Source organism: Ranitomeya variabilis, chromosome 6 (genome assembly GCF_051348905.1).
Source record: "Ranitomeya variabilis isolate aRanVar5 chromosome 6, aRanVar5.hap1, whole genome shotgun sequence".
NCBI classification, from domain to species: domain Eukaryota; kingdom Metazoa; phylum Chordata; class Amphibia; order Anura; family Dendrobatidae; genus Ranitomeya; species Ranitomeya variabilis.
This window is the reverse complement of record NC_135237.1, coordinates 148,373,183-148,388,824: the sequence shown is the minus strand read 5'-3', so window position 1 is coordinate 148,388,824 and position 15,642 is coordinate 148,373,183.

Here is a 15,642-nt window from a genome sequence, read left to right as displayed (position 1 = left end):
TTTAATGGTTTTTCTACAATATATGTGTGAAATTTATAGAATTTCATATTTATTGAGTGTTTCTATAGTTACGTGCACCTATATAGAATTTCAAATGGTCTATGTCAATATGTATGATGAAAGGGGAAGCGTCCTACCAAAATTTCACCTCATATAAGACAAGGTAGGTCACAGTTTGTTACTGTGACTAAATGTATTTCTTGAATAAAAGGACCTTGTTCAGGAAAGGCCGCTAAAATGTTAGTATGTGAAAGATAGCCGTAGGCACTACTATTGATGGTGGTGCACAAGTAGGTGCCCAAACCGTATACTATTTAGATAAACTTGGCACACACGTGATGAGATGCTTGTGAGAATATTTAATTTTAAGGAGAGTACATACACTAGACGTTTCGGTCATAGACCTTCATCAATGTACCTCTCTTAGAGATATGTTTGTTCACTGGATTTAAGGAGATTTTAACCCCTTCTGAGTGTCAGGATCAGCTTAGAAAACAAGCCATATATGGCGCCAGAGGAGTATGGTCCTGGACGCGGCATCCACCGCTCGTCCTGAGTGTGTGCTAAAATGTTAGTAGTCCTTTATTGATTGTGCTGATCTATTTGCCCCGGTAACACTTGAAAATATATAGGAGGCGCATCAGTCCACAAAACATTGCTAAAGAGCATATGGACAAGTCTAAGGATATTGGAACAAACTGGTTACGGGCAGCAATGCTTCTTGTTTTAGTCCAGTGGCTTTTTCCTTGCAATTTTGCCATGCACACTATTGCTCAGTGTCCTCCCGATGGTGGATTTATGAACATGGGCTAATGGGAGAGGCCTTCAGTTGTTTAGTCAGCATAGTCACAAACGAACCCAAGATATTCTAAACGCTTTGCTCCAATAGTGACGCTTGTTGGTAGATCAATCCTGAAGAGGGTAACAATGTTATTGAATTTCCTCCATTTGTACACAATCTGGCAGTGGATTGATAGAGTCCAGACTCTACAGAGATGATTCTGTAAGCCTGATGAGCATTAACAACTTTTTTTTTCAAGGTCTTCAGAAATCACCTTTGTTCATGTCATGATACATGTCCATAAATGTGTTTTGAATATAAGACTATGATAGAGCCCTGTTTTTTAAATAGAACCAGGACACCCACTCACAAATGATTGACATCCCTTTGATTAAAAACAATTCCACCTAATTATCAGTTAACCTTAAAGGTTCACAGACATGCAATATTAGATAATTTCATCATTTAAAAAAAAATAAAAAAATGACAACCTAATATTTTCAACTCATTATTACTTGGGTATCTATCTACCTTTAGGGCTTGTGTAAAACTGATTGATTTTTAAGGTCAAGTTTATGCAGAAATATGTAAGCAATATCTGATGAGGAACACACCAACTCCGAACATTGCAAGTGAATGGGTTATAAAAGTCAGTACTCGGCCATGGCCACTAAGCAATGGATGAGGCTTCTGACTTGCGACCTACAAATTGCTTACGGTACATCTTGCCACTGCAATTTTCAGCTGATTGGTGGGTGCACCTAATGTAAAGGTCCTCACCAAGTTTTTTTTTTTTTTATATATAAGTATTATCTGGCAACAACATACTTGTAAGATATTAGCACCAACTGGAGTAAACATCCAGACTGCAGATCCTTGCATGTCTGCAAAATGTTAGTAGGACACAATATATTTTTGTATCAAAAACATTGTTGCATGCTTTTTATGTAGGCAGGAAAACTCACATTGGGGAAAATTTAACACAGCTACTGATACCAAGTGCCTTGTTGGCATCACTCTTTATACTGTATCATCTTGAACATTTGTGCTATAATAAAATATATCAGAGGATATTATTTAAAGTAATAAAAACGCCGTCATTCTATTCAGTACGCAATTTAAGGACAAAATATTTTATTGATATTGGTACTGTACTCAAGAAAGCGGTCATCACAAGTTATTAATTAGGATAGTAAAATCTCAAAGTGCTCACCAGGGTAGATATTTTTCTGTGCACAGATGCTGCCTGAAATATACAGCTTCAAAATGACCAAGAGTCATCTAAAATGCTGCAACCATCAAAAAGAGGTCATAAGACCTTATACCTAAAATATACACTATGTAGTGTCTTTAGGTAGTGCAGCAAATATTGTTGATTTGTTATATTATCCAAGGTTGTAAAGTTACATTTTTATTAAGGAAAAAAAAAAACACATGCAACTGCTTCCAACACATGTGGCATTACAAAGAATTTCCATCTTCCTGGCTAGAAACATATACTGGTTACTATGTTAACACAAGATGGAGCAATAAGTCATTGGAAAAATACAGCATACAAAAAAAGTTATTCAAGTAAAAAAGCGACTTAATGTCAAGTGGTTTTTTTTTTTTAAATCCATGTAAATGAGAAGCAAGTTTTTAAAGAGAATCTGTCACCAGGTTTTTGCCACCTCATCTGAGAGCAGCATAATGTAGGAAGAGAGACCCTCATCATCTCCTGCCTTGACTACTGCAACCTCCTACTTTGTGGCCTCCCCCCCAACACTCTCGCACCCATGCAATCTATCCTAAACTCTGCTACCCAACTAAACCACCTGTCCCCCCAATATTCCCCAGCTTCTCCTCTCTGTCAATCCCTTCACTGGCTCCCTATTACCCAGAGACTCCAGTTCAAATCCCTAACCATGGCATACAAAGCCTTCCACAACCTGTCTCCTCCATACATCTGAGACCTTGTCTCCCAACCTCCGATCCTCACAAGATCTCCTCTACTCCCCTCTTATCTCCTCTTCCCACAATCGCATACAAGCTTTCTCCCGCGCATCCCCACTACTCTGGAACTCTCTACCTCAACATAGACTGTTGCCTACCATGGAAACCTTCAAAAGGAACCTGAAGACCTACCTCTCCCGACAAACCTACAACCTGTAGTAACCAGCGATCCACCAAACCGCTGCACGACCAGCTCTACCCTCGCCTACTGTATCCTCACCTGTACCTTGTAGATTGTGAGCCCTCGCGGGCAGGGTCCTCTCTTCTCCTGTACCAGTAGTGACTTGTATTGTTTAAGATTACTGTACTTGTTTTTTTATTATGCATTCCAACAATGTATCACAAAAAAAAAGAAAAGAAAGCTCACCAACGTTGCCGATATGATCCACTACATATAGTCCTGATCTGTGGGTGCATTATCCAGCTGCCAGACTCAGCAATAACAGACAGGTAGAAGGGAGTTCAGCAGAGCGATCTGATAGCAATATTTACACATCATTTCATTTTTGGTCCATTAAAAAACAATGGTTAAGTACAAAGGATATTAAAATCTGACAAGTTTCTGGCTATAGAAGGCCCTTAATCATACACTGTGTTCCAAATTATTATGCAAATTGGATTAAAGTGTGATAAAGATTTAATTGTTTTGTTTTTCAAATAAACTCCTGGATGGTATTGTGTCTCAGGGCTCAATGGATCACTGACATCAATCTTAAACACATGTGATAATTCGTTTTCCAGGTGATTCTAATTAAAGGAAAACTACTTAAAAATGATGTTCCACATTATTAAGCAGGTCACAGTTCTCAAGTAACATGGGAAAGAAAAAGGATCTCTCTGCTGCTGAAAAGCATCAAATAGTGCAATGCCTTGGTGAAGGGATGAAAACATTAGAAATTTCCCGAAAACTTAAGCGTGATCATCGTACTGTTAAAAGATTTGTGGCTGTATCTGAGCACAGATGTGTTTGTGCTGATAAAGGCATAATGAGGAAGATTTCTGCCAGGCAAGTTCATCGGATTAAGAGAGCAGCTGCTAAAAAGCCAATACAAAGCAGCAAACAGATATTTGAAGCTGCTGGTGCCTCTGGAGTCCCTCGAACCTCAAGGTGTAGGCTCCTTCAAAGGCTTGCTGTGGTGCATAAACCTACTATTCGGCCACCCTTAAACAGTGTTCACAAGCAGAAATGGTTGCATTGGGCCCACACATACAGGAAGACTAATTTCCAAACATTATTGTTTACTGATAAGTGTTGAGCAACCCTGGATGGTCCAAATGGATGGAGTAGTGGATGGTTGGTATATGGCCACCATGTCCCAACAAGGCTGCAACAACAGCAAGGAGGTAGAGGAGTCATGTTTTGGGCCGGAATCATGGAGAAACAGCTGGTAGGGCCTTTTAAGGTTCCTGAAGGTGTGAAAATGACCTCTGCAAAGTATATAGAGTTTCTGACTAACAACTTTCCTCCATGGTATAAAAAGCAGAAATGTGCCTTCAGGAGCAAAATCATCTTCATGCTGACAATCCACAATCTCATGCTGCAAAGAAAACCTTTGAGTCATTGGCTGCTATGGGCATAAAAGGAGATAAACTCCTGGTGTGGCCACCATCTTCCCCTGACCTCAACCCTATAGAGAACCTTTGGAGTATCATCAAGCAAAAGATCTATGAGGGTGGGAGGCAGTTCACATCAAAACAGCAGCTCTGGGAGGCTATTCTGACTTCATGCAAAGAAATACAAGCAGAAACTCAATGGATGCAGGAATTGTGAAGGAGATATCAAAGGAGGGTTCCTATGGTAACATGTAACTTAGCCTGTTAGGATGTTTTGGAGTTAAATAGCTTTTTGTTCAGTGAATGTGACCTCCTAATGCTGCAAATTCCACAAATGAGCATTTTCAGTTCTTTAAAACATATCAAATGTTTAGAAATTCTACTGTGCCTAATAATTTGGAACAGTGCATTTTGAGTTTTTATTCATTATGGAGATTATACTGTTATCATTGGGAGGTTTATTCAATAAAATTCGATGTATACTCTAACGGGTGATTACTTTTATTAGACTGACTGTCATTTGCACCAACCATTTAGGAAAATCAGCGAAAAATGTCATTTGCATAATAATTTAGAACATAGTGTGGTATAGTGGAAGTGACAACAGTGAACATTCATTAACCCCTTCACCCCGAAGCCTGTTTTCACCTAAGTGACAGGGCCAATTTTTAGAATTCTGACCACTGTCACTTTATGAGGTCATAACTCTAAAACGCTTCAACGGATCCTGGCGATTCGGACATTGTTTTCTCGTGACATATTGTACTTCATGATAGTGGTAAAACTTCTTCGATATGACTTTCATTTATTTGTGAAAAAAACAAAAATTTGTCAAAAATTATGAAAATTTAGCAATTCTCAAACTTTTAGTTTTTACGCCCTTAACCCCTTCCCGACATTTGACGTACTATCCCGTCGAGGTGGGGTGGGCCCGTATGACCGCCGACGGGATAGTACGTCATCATCGATCAGCGGCGCTCACGGGGGGAGCGCGGCCGATCGCGGCCGGGTGTCAGCTGCATATCGCAGCTGACATCCGGCACTATGTGCCAGGAGCGGTCACGGACCGCCCCCGGCACATTAACCCCCGGCACACCGCGATCAAACATGATCGCAGTGTACCGGCGGTATAGGGAAGCATCGCGCAGGGAGGGGGCTCCCTGCGGGCTTCCCTGAGACCCCCGGAGCAACGCGATGTGATCGCGTTGCTCTGAGGGTCTCCTACCTCCCTCCTCGCCGCAGGTCCCGGATCCAAGATGGCCGCGGCATCCGGGTCCTGCAGGGAGGGAGGTGGCTTACCGAGTGCCTGCTCAGAGCAGACACTTGGAAAGCCTGCAGCCCTGCACAGCAGATCGTCGATCTGGCAGAGTGCTGCGCACACTGCCAGATCAATGATCTGTGATGTCCCCCCCTGGGACAAAGTAAAAAAGTAAAAAAAAAATTTTTCCACATGTGTAAAAAAAAATAAAAAAAATTCCTAAATAAATAATAATAAAAAAAAATATATTATTCCCATAAATACATTTCTTTATCTAAATAAAAAAAACAAAACAATAAAAGTACACATATTTAGTATCGCCGCGTCCGTAACGACCCAACCTATAAAACTGCCCCACTAGTTAACCCCTTCAGTAAACACCGTAAGAAAAAAAAAAAAAAAACGAGGCAAAAAACAACGCTTTATTACCATACCGCCGAACAAAAAGTGGAATAACACACGATCAAAAAGACTGATATAAATAACCATGGTACCGCTGAAAACGTCATCTTGTCCCGCAAAAAACAAGCCGCCATACAGCATCATCAGCAAAAAAATAAAAAAGTTATAGTCCTGAGAATAAAGCGATACCAAAATAATTATTTTTTCTATATTTTAGTTTTTATCGTATAAAAGCGCCAAAACATAAAAAAATGATATAAATGAGATATCGCTGTAATCGTACTGACCCGACGAATAAAACTGCTTTATCAATTTTACCAAACGCGGAACGGTATAAACGCCTCTCCCAAAAGAAATTCATGAATAGCAGGTTTTTGGTCATTCTGCCTCACAAAAATCGGAATAAAAAGCGATCAAAAATGGTCACGTGTCCGAAAATGTTACCAATAAAAACGTCAACTTGTCCCGCAAAAAACAAGACCTCACATGACTCTGTGGAGCAAAATGTGGAAAAATTATAGGTCTCAAAATGTGGAGACGCAAAAACTTTTTTGCTATAAAAAGCGTCGCTGGTTTCACATTTGCGTTTTTGTCTGCAGCGTTTTTTGCACAAAAAAACACATGCGTTTTTTCCCTATATTTGACATTGAAAACGCATGCGTTTTTTTGTACGCGTTTGGTCGCGTTTTCAAACGCATGCGGTTTTTTTCTGCATGCGTTCATTTTCAGAAATACAACCTGCAGTATTTTCTTGCGTTTTTAAGCACATGCGTTTGTTTGCGTTAAAAACGCATGCATTTTTATCGAAAAAAAACAGAAAACACACTGAAAAGCCACCCACCACCATCAAGGTGATAAAGGGATCCAAACCCTAACCCTACCCCTAAACTCATCCCTAACCGTTTAATGAACATTTTCTGACAGTCATAGTGCCACGTATTTCAGTGCCACGTATTTCAGTGCCACGTATTTCAGTGCCACGTATTTCAGTGCCACGTATTTCAGTGCCACGTATCACGTATTTCAGTGCCACATATTTTAGTACCACGTATTTCAGTGCCACGTATTTCAGTGCCACGTATTTCAGTGCCACGTGTTTCAGTGCCACGTATTTAAGTGCCACGTATCACATATTTCAGTGCCACGTATTTAAGTGCCACGTATTTAAGTGCCACGTATTTCAGTGCCACGTATTTCAGTGCCACGTATTTCAGTGCCACGTATTTAAGTGCCACGTATTTAGGTGCCACGTATTTCAGTGCCACGTATTTCAGTGCCACGTATTTCAGTGCCACGTATTTCAGTGCCACGTATCACGTATTTCAGTGCCACGTGTTTCAGTGCCACGTATTTCAGTGCCACGTATCACGTATTTCAGTGCCACATATTTTAGTACCACGTATTTCAGTGCCACGTATTTCAGTGCCACGTGTTTCAGTGCCACGTATTTAAGTGCCACGTATCACATATTTCAGTGCCACGTATTTAAGTGCCACGTATTTAAGTGCCACGTATTTCAGTGCCACGTGTTTCAGTGCCACGTATTTAAGTGCCACGTATCACATATTTCAGTGCCACGTATTTAAGTGCCACGTATTTCAGTGCCACGTATTTCAGTGCCACGTATTTCAGTGCCACGTATTTCAGTGCCACGTATTTCAGTGCCACGTATTTCAGTGCCACGTATTTCAGTGCCACGTATTTCAGTGCCACGTATTTCAGTGCCACGTATTTCAGTGCCACGTATCACGTATTTCAGTGCCACGTGTTTCAGTGCCACGTATTTAAGTGCCACGTATCACGTATTTCAGTGCCACGTATCACGTATTTCAGTGCCACGTATTTCAGTGCCACGTATTTCAGTGCCACGTATTTCAGTGCCACGTATTTCAGTGCCACGTATTTTAGTGACACGTATTTCAGTCACGTTTAGGGTTAGGGGTAGGGTTAGGGTTAGGGCTAGGGTTGCAGGTAAAGTTAGGGTTAGGGTTTGGATTACATTTACGTTTGGATTAGGGTTGGGATTAGAATTATGGGTGTGTCAGGGCTAGGGGTGTGGTTAGGGTTACCGTTGGGATTAGGGTTAGGGGTGTGTTTGGGTTAGGGTTTCAGGTAGAATTGGGGAGTTTCCACTGTCCAGGCACATCAGGGGCTCTCCAAGCGCGACATGGCGTCCAATCTCAATTCCAGCCAATTCTGCGTTGAAAAAGTAAAACAGTGCTCCTTCCCTTCCGAGCTCTCCCGTGCGCCCAAAAAGGGGTTTACCCCAACATATGTGTTATCAGCGTACTCGGGACAAATTGAACAACAACTTCTGGGGTCCAAGTTCTCTTGTTATCCTTAGGAAAATAAAAATTTGGGGGGCTAAAAATCATTTTTGTGGGAAAAAAAAGATGTTTTATTTTCACGGCTCTGCGTTATAGACTGTAGTGAAACACTTGGGGGTTCAAAGTTCTCACAACACATCTAGATAAGTTCCTTGGGAGGTCTAGTTTCCAATATGGGGTCACTTGTGGGGGGTTTGTACTGTTTGGGTACATCAGGGGCTCTGCAAATGCAACGTGACGCCTGCAGACCAATCCATTTAAGGCTGCATTCCAAATGGCGCTCCTTCCCTTCCGAGCTCTGTCATGCACCCAAACAGTGGTTCCCCCCCACATATGGGGTATCAGCGTACTCAGGACAAATTGGACAACAACTTTTGGGGTCTAATTTATCCTGTTACCCTTGTAAAAATACAAAACTGGGGGCTAAAAAATCATTTTTGTGAAAAAAAAAAAAGAATTTTTATTTTCACGGCTTTGCGCTATAAACTTTAGTGAAACACTTGGGGGTTCAAAGTTCTCAAAACACATCTAGATAAGTTCCTTGGGAGGTCTAGTTTCCAATATGGGGTCACTTGTGGGGGGTTTGTACTGTTTGGGTACATCAGGGGCTCTGCAAATGCAACGTGACGGCTGCTGACCAATCCATTTAAGTCTGCATTCCAAATGGCGCTCCTTCCCTTCCGAGCTCTGTCATGCGCCCAAACAGTGGTTCCCCCCCACATATGGGGTATCAGCGTACTCAGGACAAATTGGAAAACAAATTTTGGGGTCCAATTTATTCTGTTACCCTTGTAAAAATACAAAGCTGGGTGCTAAAAAAATCATTTTTGAGAAAAAAAATAAAAATTATTTTCACGGCTCTGCGTTATAATCTGTAGTGAAACACTTGGGGGTTCAAAGCTCTCAAAACACATCTAGATAAGATCCTTAGGGGGTCTACTTTCCAAAATGGTGTCACTTGTAGGGAGTTTCAATGTTTAGGCACATCAGGGGCTCTCCAAACGCAACATGGCGTCCCATCTCAATTCCAGTCAATTTTGCATTGAAAAGTCAAATGGCGCTCCTTCCCTTCCAAGCTCTGCCATGCGCCCAAACAATGGTTTACACCCACATATGGGGTATCATCGTACTCAGGACAAATTGCACAACATTTTTTGGGGTCCAATTTCTTCTCTTACCCTTGGGAAAATAAAAAATTGGGGGCGAAAAGATCATTTTTGTGAAAAAATATGATTTTTTATTTTTACGGCTCTGCATTATAAACTTCTGTGAAGCACTTGGTGGATCAAAGTGCTCACCACACATCAAGATAAGTTCCTTAGGGGGTCTACTTTCCAAAATGGTGTCACTTTTAGGGGGTTTCAGTGTTTAGGCACATCAGGGGCTCTCCAAACGCAACATGGCGTCCCATCTCAATTCCAGTCAATTTTGCATTGAAAAGTCAAATGGCGCTCCTTCCCTTCCAAGCTCTGCCATGCGCCCAAACAATGGTTTACACCCACATATGGGGTATCATCGTACTCAGGACAAATTGCACAACATTTTTTGGGGTCCAATTTCTTCTCTTACCCTTGGGAAAATAAAAAATTGGGGGCGAAAAGATCATTTTTGTGAAAAAATATGATTTTTTATTTTTACGGCTCTGCATTATAAACTTCTGTGAAGCACTTGGTGGGTCAAAGTGCTCACCACACATCAAGATAAGTTCCTTAGGGGGTCTACTTTCCAAAATGGTGTCACTTGTAGGGGGTTTCAGTGTTTAGGCACATCAGGGGCTCTCCAAATGCAACATGGCGTCCCATCTCAATTCCAGTCAATTTTGCATTGAAAAGTCAAATGGCGCTCCTTTCCTTCCGAGCTCTGCCATACGCCCAAACAGTGGTTTACCCCCACATATGGGGTATCAGCGTACTCAGGACAAATTGTACAACAACTTTGGGGGTCCATTTTCTCCTGTTACCCTTGGTAAAATAAAACAAATTGGAGCTGAAATAAATTTTGTGTGAAAAAAAGTTAAATGTTCATTTTTATTTAAACATTCCAAAAATTCCTGTGAAACACCTGAAGGGTTAATAAACTTCTTGAATGTGGTTTTGAGCACCTTGAGGGGTGCAGTTTTTAGAATGGTGTCACACTTGAGTATTTTCTGTCATATAGACCCCTCAAAATGACTTCAAATGAGATGTGGTCCCTAAAAAAAAATGGTGTTGTAAAAATGAGAAATTGCTGGTCAACTTTTAACCCTTATAACTCCGTCACAAAAAAAAATTTTGGTTCCAAAATTGTACTGATGTAAAGTAGACATGTGGGAAATGTTACTTATTAAGTATTTTGCGTGACATATATCTGTGATTTAAGGGCATAAAAATTCAAAGTTGGAAAATTGCAAAATTTTCAAAATTTTCGCCAAATTTCCATTTTTTTCACAAATAAACGCAAGTTATATCGAATAAATTTTACCACTAACATGAAGTACAATATGTCACGAGAAAACAATGTCAGAATCGCCAAGATCCGTCAAAGCGTTCCAGAGTTATAGCCTCATAAAGGGACAGTGGTCAGAATTGTAAAAATTGGCCCGGTCATTAACGTGCAAACCACCCTTGGGGGTGAAGGGGTTAAATTAGAGAGTTATATCTCATAATATAGTTAATAAACAACATTTCCCACATGTCTGCTTTACATCAGCACAATTTTGGAAACATAATTTTTTTTTGTTAGGGAGTTATAAGGGTTAAAAGTTGACCAGCGATTTCTAATTTTTGCAACAAAATTTGCAAAACCATTTTTTTTACGGACCACCTCACACTTGAAGTGACTTTGAGGGGTCTATATGACAGAAAATGCCCAAAAGTGACACCATTCTAAAAACTGCACCCCTCAAGGTACTCAAAACCACATTCAAAAAGTTTATTAACCCTTCAGGTGCTTCACAGGAATTTTTGGAATGTTTAAAAAAAAAATTGAACATTTAACTTTTTTTTCACAAAATTTTTACTTCAGATCCAATTTGTTTTATTTTACCAAGGGTAACAGGAGAAATTGGACCAAAAAAAGTCATTGTAAAATTTGTCCTGAGTACGCCGATACCCCACATGTTGGGGTAAACCATTGATTGGGCACATGGCAGAGCTCGGAAGGGAAGGAGCGCCATTTGACTTTTCAATGCAAAATTGGCTGGAATTGAGATCGGAACCCATGTCGTGTTTGGAGAGCCCCTGAGGTGCCTAAACAGTGGAAACCCCCACAAGTGACACCATTTTGGAAAGTAGACCCTCTAAGGAACTAATCTAGATGTGTGGTGAGTACTTTGAACCTCCAAGTGCTTCACAGAAGTTTATAATGTAGAGCCGTAAAAAAAAATTCATATTAATTTTCACAAAAAATGATCTTTTTGCCCCAAATTTTTTATTTTCCCAAGGGTAACAGGATAAATTGGACCCCAAATGTTGTTGTGCAATTTGTCCTGAGTATGCTGATACTTCATATATGGGGATAAACCACTGTTTGAGCGCATGACAGAGCGCGGAAGGGAAGGAGCGCCATTTGACTTTTCAATGCAAAATTGGCTGGAATTGAGATTGGAACCCATGTCGTGTTTGGAGAGCCCCTGACGTGCCTAAACAGTGGAAACCCCCACAAGTGACACCATTTTGGAAAGAAGACCTCCTAAGGAACTTATCTAGATGTGTGGTGAGCACTTTTAACCCCCAATTGTTTCACTAAAGTTTAGAATGTAGCGCTGTGAAAATTAAAAAATCATTTTTTCTTTCCACAAAATGATGTTTTAGCCCGCAATTTTTTTTTTCCCAAGGGTAACAGGAGAAATTGGACCACAAAAGTTATTGTCCAATTTGTCCTGAGTACGCTGATACCCCATACATTGGGGGGAACCACTGTTTGGGCGCACGGCAGAGCTCGGAAGGGAAGGAGCGCCGTTTGAAATGCAGACTTAGATGGATTGGTCTGCAGGTGTCATGTTGCATTTGCAGAGCCCCTGATGTACCTAAACAGTAGAAACCCCCCACAAGTGACCCCATATTGGAAACTAGACCCCCCACGGAACTTATCTAGATGTGTTGTTAGAACTTTGAACCAACAAGTGTTTCACTACAGTTTATAACGCAGAGCCGCAAAAATAAAAAAATATATTTTTTTTTCCACGAAAATGATATTTTAGCCCCCACGTTTTTATTTTCCCAAGGGTAACAGGACAAATTGGACCCCAAAAGTTGTTGTCCAACTTGTCCTGAGAACGCTGATACCCCATATGTTGGGGGGAACCACTGTTTGGGCGCACAGGAGAACTCGGAAGGGAAGGAGCACTGTTTTAGTTTTTCAAAGCAGAATTGGCTGGAATTGAGATCGGATGCCATGTCGCGTTTGGAGAGCCCCTGATGTGCCTAAACAGTGGAAACCCCCAATTCTAACTGAAACCCTAACCCCAACCCCAGCCCTAACCCTAGCCCTAACCCTAGCCCTAACCCTAGCGCTACTTTCACACTAGCGTTTTTTTGCATACGTCGCAATGCGTCGTTTTGGCGAAAAAACGCATCCTGCAAAGTCATCTGCAGGATGCGTTTTTTCCCCATAGACTAACATTAGCGACGCATTGCGACGTATTGACACACGTCGCAACCGTCGTGCGACGGTTGCGTCGTGTTGTGGCGGACCGCGGGCAGCAAAAATCGTTACATGTAACTTTTTTTGTGCCGACGGTCCACCATTTCCGACCGCGCATGCGCGGCTGGAACTCCGCCCCCACCTCACAATGGGGCAGCGGATGCGTGGAAAAACAGCATCCACTGCCCCCGTTGTGCGGCGCTTGCACAGTATGCGTCGGTACGTCGGGCCGACGCAGCGCGACGGCCCCGTACCGACGCTAGTGTGAAAGTAGCCTAACGGGAAAATGGAAATAAATATATTTTTTAAAATTTTATCATTTTTCCCTAACTAAGGGGGTGATGAAGGGGGATTTGATTTACTTTTATAGCGTTTTTTGGGCGGATTTTTATGGTTGGCAGCCATCACACACTAAAAGACGCTATTTATTGCAAAAAATAGTTTTTGCATCACCACATTTTGAGAGCTATAATTTATCCATATTTTGGCCCACAGAGTCATGTGAGATCTTGTTTTTTGCGGGACGAGTTGATGTTTTTATTGGTACCGTTTTCGGGCACATGACATTTTTTGATCGCTTTTTATTCCGATTTTTGGGAGGCGGAATGAACAAAAACCAGCAATTCCTGAAATTCTTTTAGGGGGGCGTTTATACCATTCCACGTGTGGTAAAATTGATAAAGCAGTTTTATTCTTCAGGTCAGTACGATTACAGCGATACCTCATTTATGTCATTTTTTTTTGTTTTGGCGCTTTTACACAATAAAAACTATTTTATATAAAAAAATAATTGTTTTTGCATCGCTTTATTCTGAGAGCTATAACTTTTTTATTTTTCTGCTGATGATGCTGTATGGCGGCTTTATTTGCGGGACAAGATGACGTTTTCAGCGGTACCATGGTTATTTATATCCGTCTTTTTGATCGCGTGTTATTCCACTTTTTGTTTGGCGGTATGAGAATAAAGCATTGTTTTTTGCCTCGTTTTTTTTTAACGGTGTTCACTGAAGGGGTTAACTAGTGATATAGTTTTATAGGTGGGGTCGTTACGGACGCGGCGATACTAAATATGTGTACTTTTATTGTGTGATTTTTTTTTATTTAGATAAAGAAATGTATTTATGGGAATATATATATATTTTTTTTTTCTTTATTTAGGATTTTTTTTTTCTTTTTTTTTTTTTTTTTTTACACATGTGGACATTTTTTTTTTTTTAACTTTTTTACTTTGTCCCGGGGGGGACATCACAGATCGGTGATCTGACAGTGTGCACAGCACTCTGTCAGATCACCGATCTCACACACAAGAGCAGAGGCTTGCCGGCGCCTGCTCTCAGCAGCTCTTGCAGGCGCTGGCAAGCCAGGTCAGTAAATGACCCGGAAGGAGTCCCGCGGCCATCTTGGATCCGGGGACTCCTTCCAGGTCACCGGAGCAGCGCGATCTCATCGTGTTGCTCCGGTGGGAGAGCGCAGGGAGCCCCCGTCCCTGCGCGATCACCCTCTATGCCGCTGTCACTATTGACAGCGGCATCAGAGGGGTTAAATGCCCGCGATCGGCGATAGCGCCGATCGTGGGCATTGCTGCGGGGTGTCAGCTGTCATATACAGCTGACACCCGCACCCGATCACCTAGTACTAGTAGTACTAGTACGGCGCATGGCACGAAGGGGTTAAAAAGTAAAAGAAAAACAAAAATATCTAAGTGTATGTACAACCCCTGGCAAAAATTATGGAATCACTGGCCTTGGAGGATGTCCATTCAGTTGTTTAAATTTTGTAGAAAAAAAGCAGATCACAGACATGGCACAAAACGAAAGTCATTTCAAATGGCAACTTTCTGACTTTAAGAAACACTAAAAGAAATCACTTTTGTACCACTTGGTGCAACAGCTCTCCAAGGTGTGCTCACTCCTTTTTAGATGCAGAATAACGAGCAGATCTAATTTGATGCAGGTGTTAGTTTTGGGTATGAAAATTTACAGGGAGATTCCATACTTTTTTCCTCAGAATTGAGTGATTCCATAATTTTTCCCCTATGCTTGGTTAAAAAAAAGTAACTATTACTGACTACATTTTTTGTTCTGGATTTCTTTTAGTGTTTCTTAAAGCCAGAAAGTTGCTATTTGAAATGACTTTAGTTTTGTGCCATGTCTGTGATCAGCCTTTTTTCTACAAACTGAAACAACTGAATGAACATCCTCCAAGGCCGGTGATTCCATAATTTTTTCCCTTCCTGAGCATGCTCGGGGGTCCTCCAAGTATTTTTTAGTGCTCGGAGATTTAGTTTTCTTCACCGCAGCTGAATCATTTACATCTGTTAGCCAGCATAAGTGCATGTGGGGATTGCTAGGGAATCCCCACATGTAATCAAGCTGGCTAACAGATGTAAATCATTCAGCTGAGGTGATGACAACTAAATCTCAGAGCACTAACAAATAGTGCTCGGGAGATCTCGAGTAACGAGTATATTCGATATTATATATTTTTTATTTATTTATTTTTTCTGAGTATCTAGAAAGATTTTTGCTTGGTCAGTTGTTTCTGCCCGTTGCCCCCTCTGTTTGGACATCTGACCTTCTCAATTCCATACAATATGTAGTGAGAAGTATCACTGTTGTGTATGTTTACAAAATGTTTTGCTGCCCCCGAGTGAGTATGAACTAAAACTATTCTTGATGCTTTCTGCTTTTCTTTTGGTCCACAGC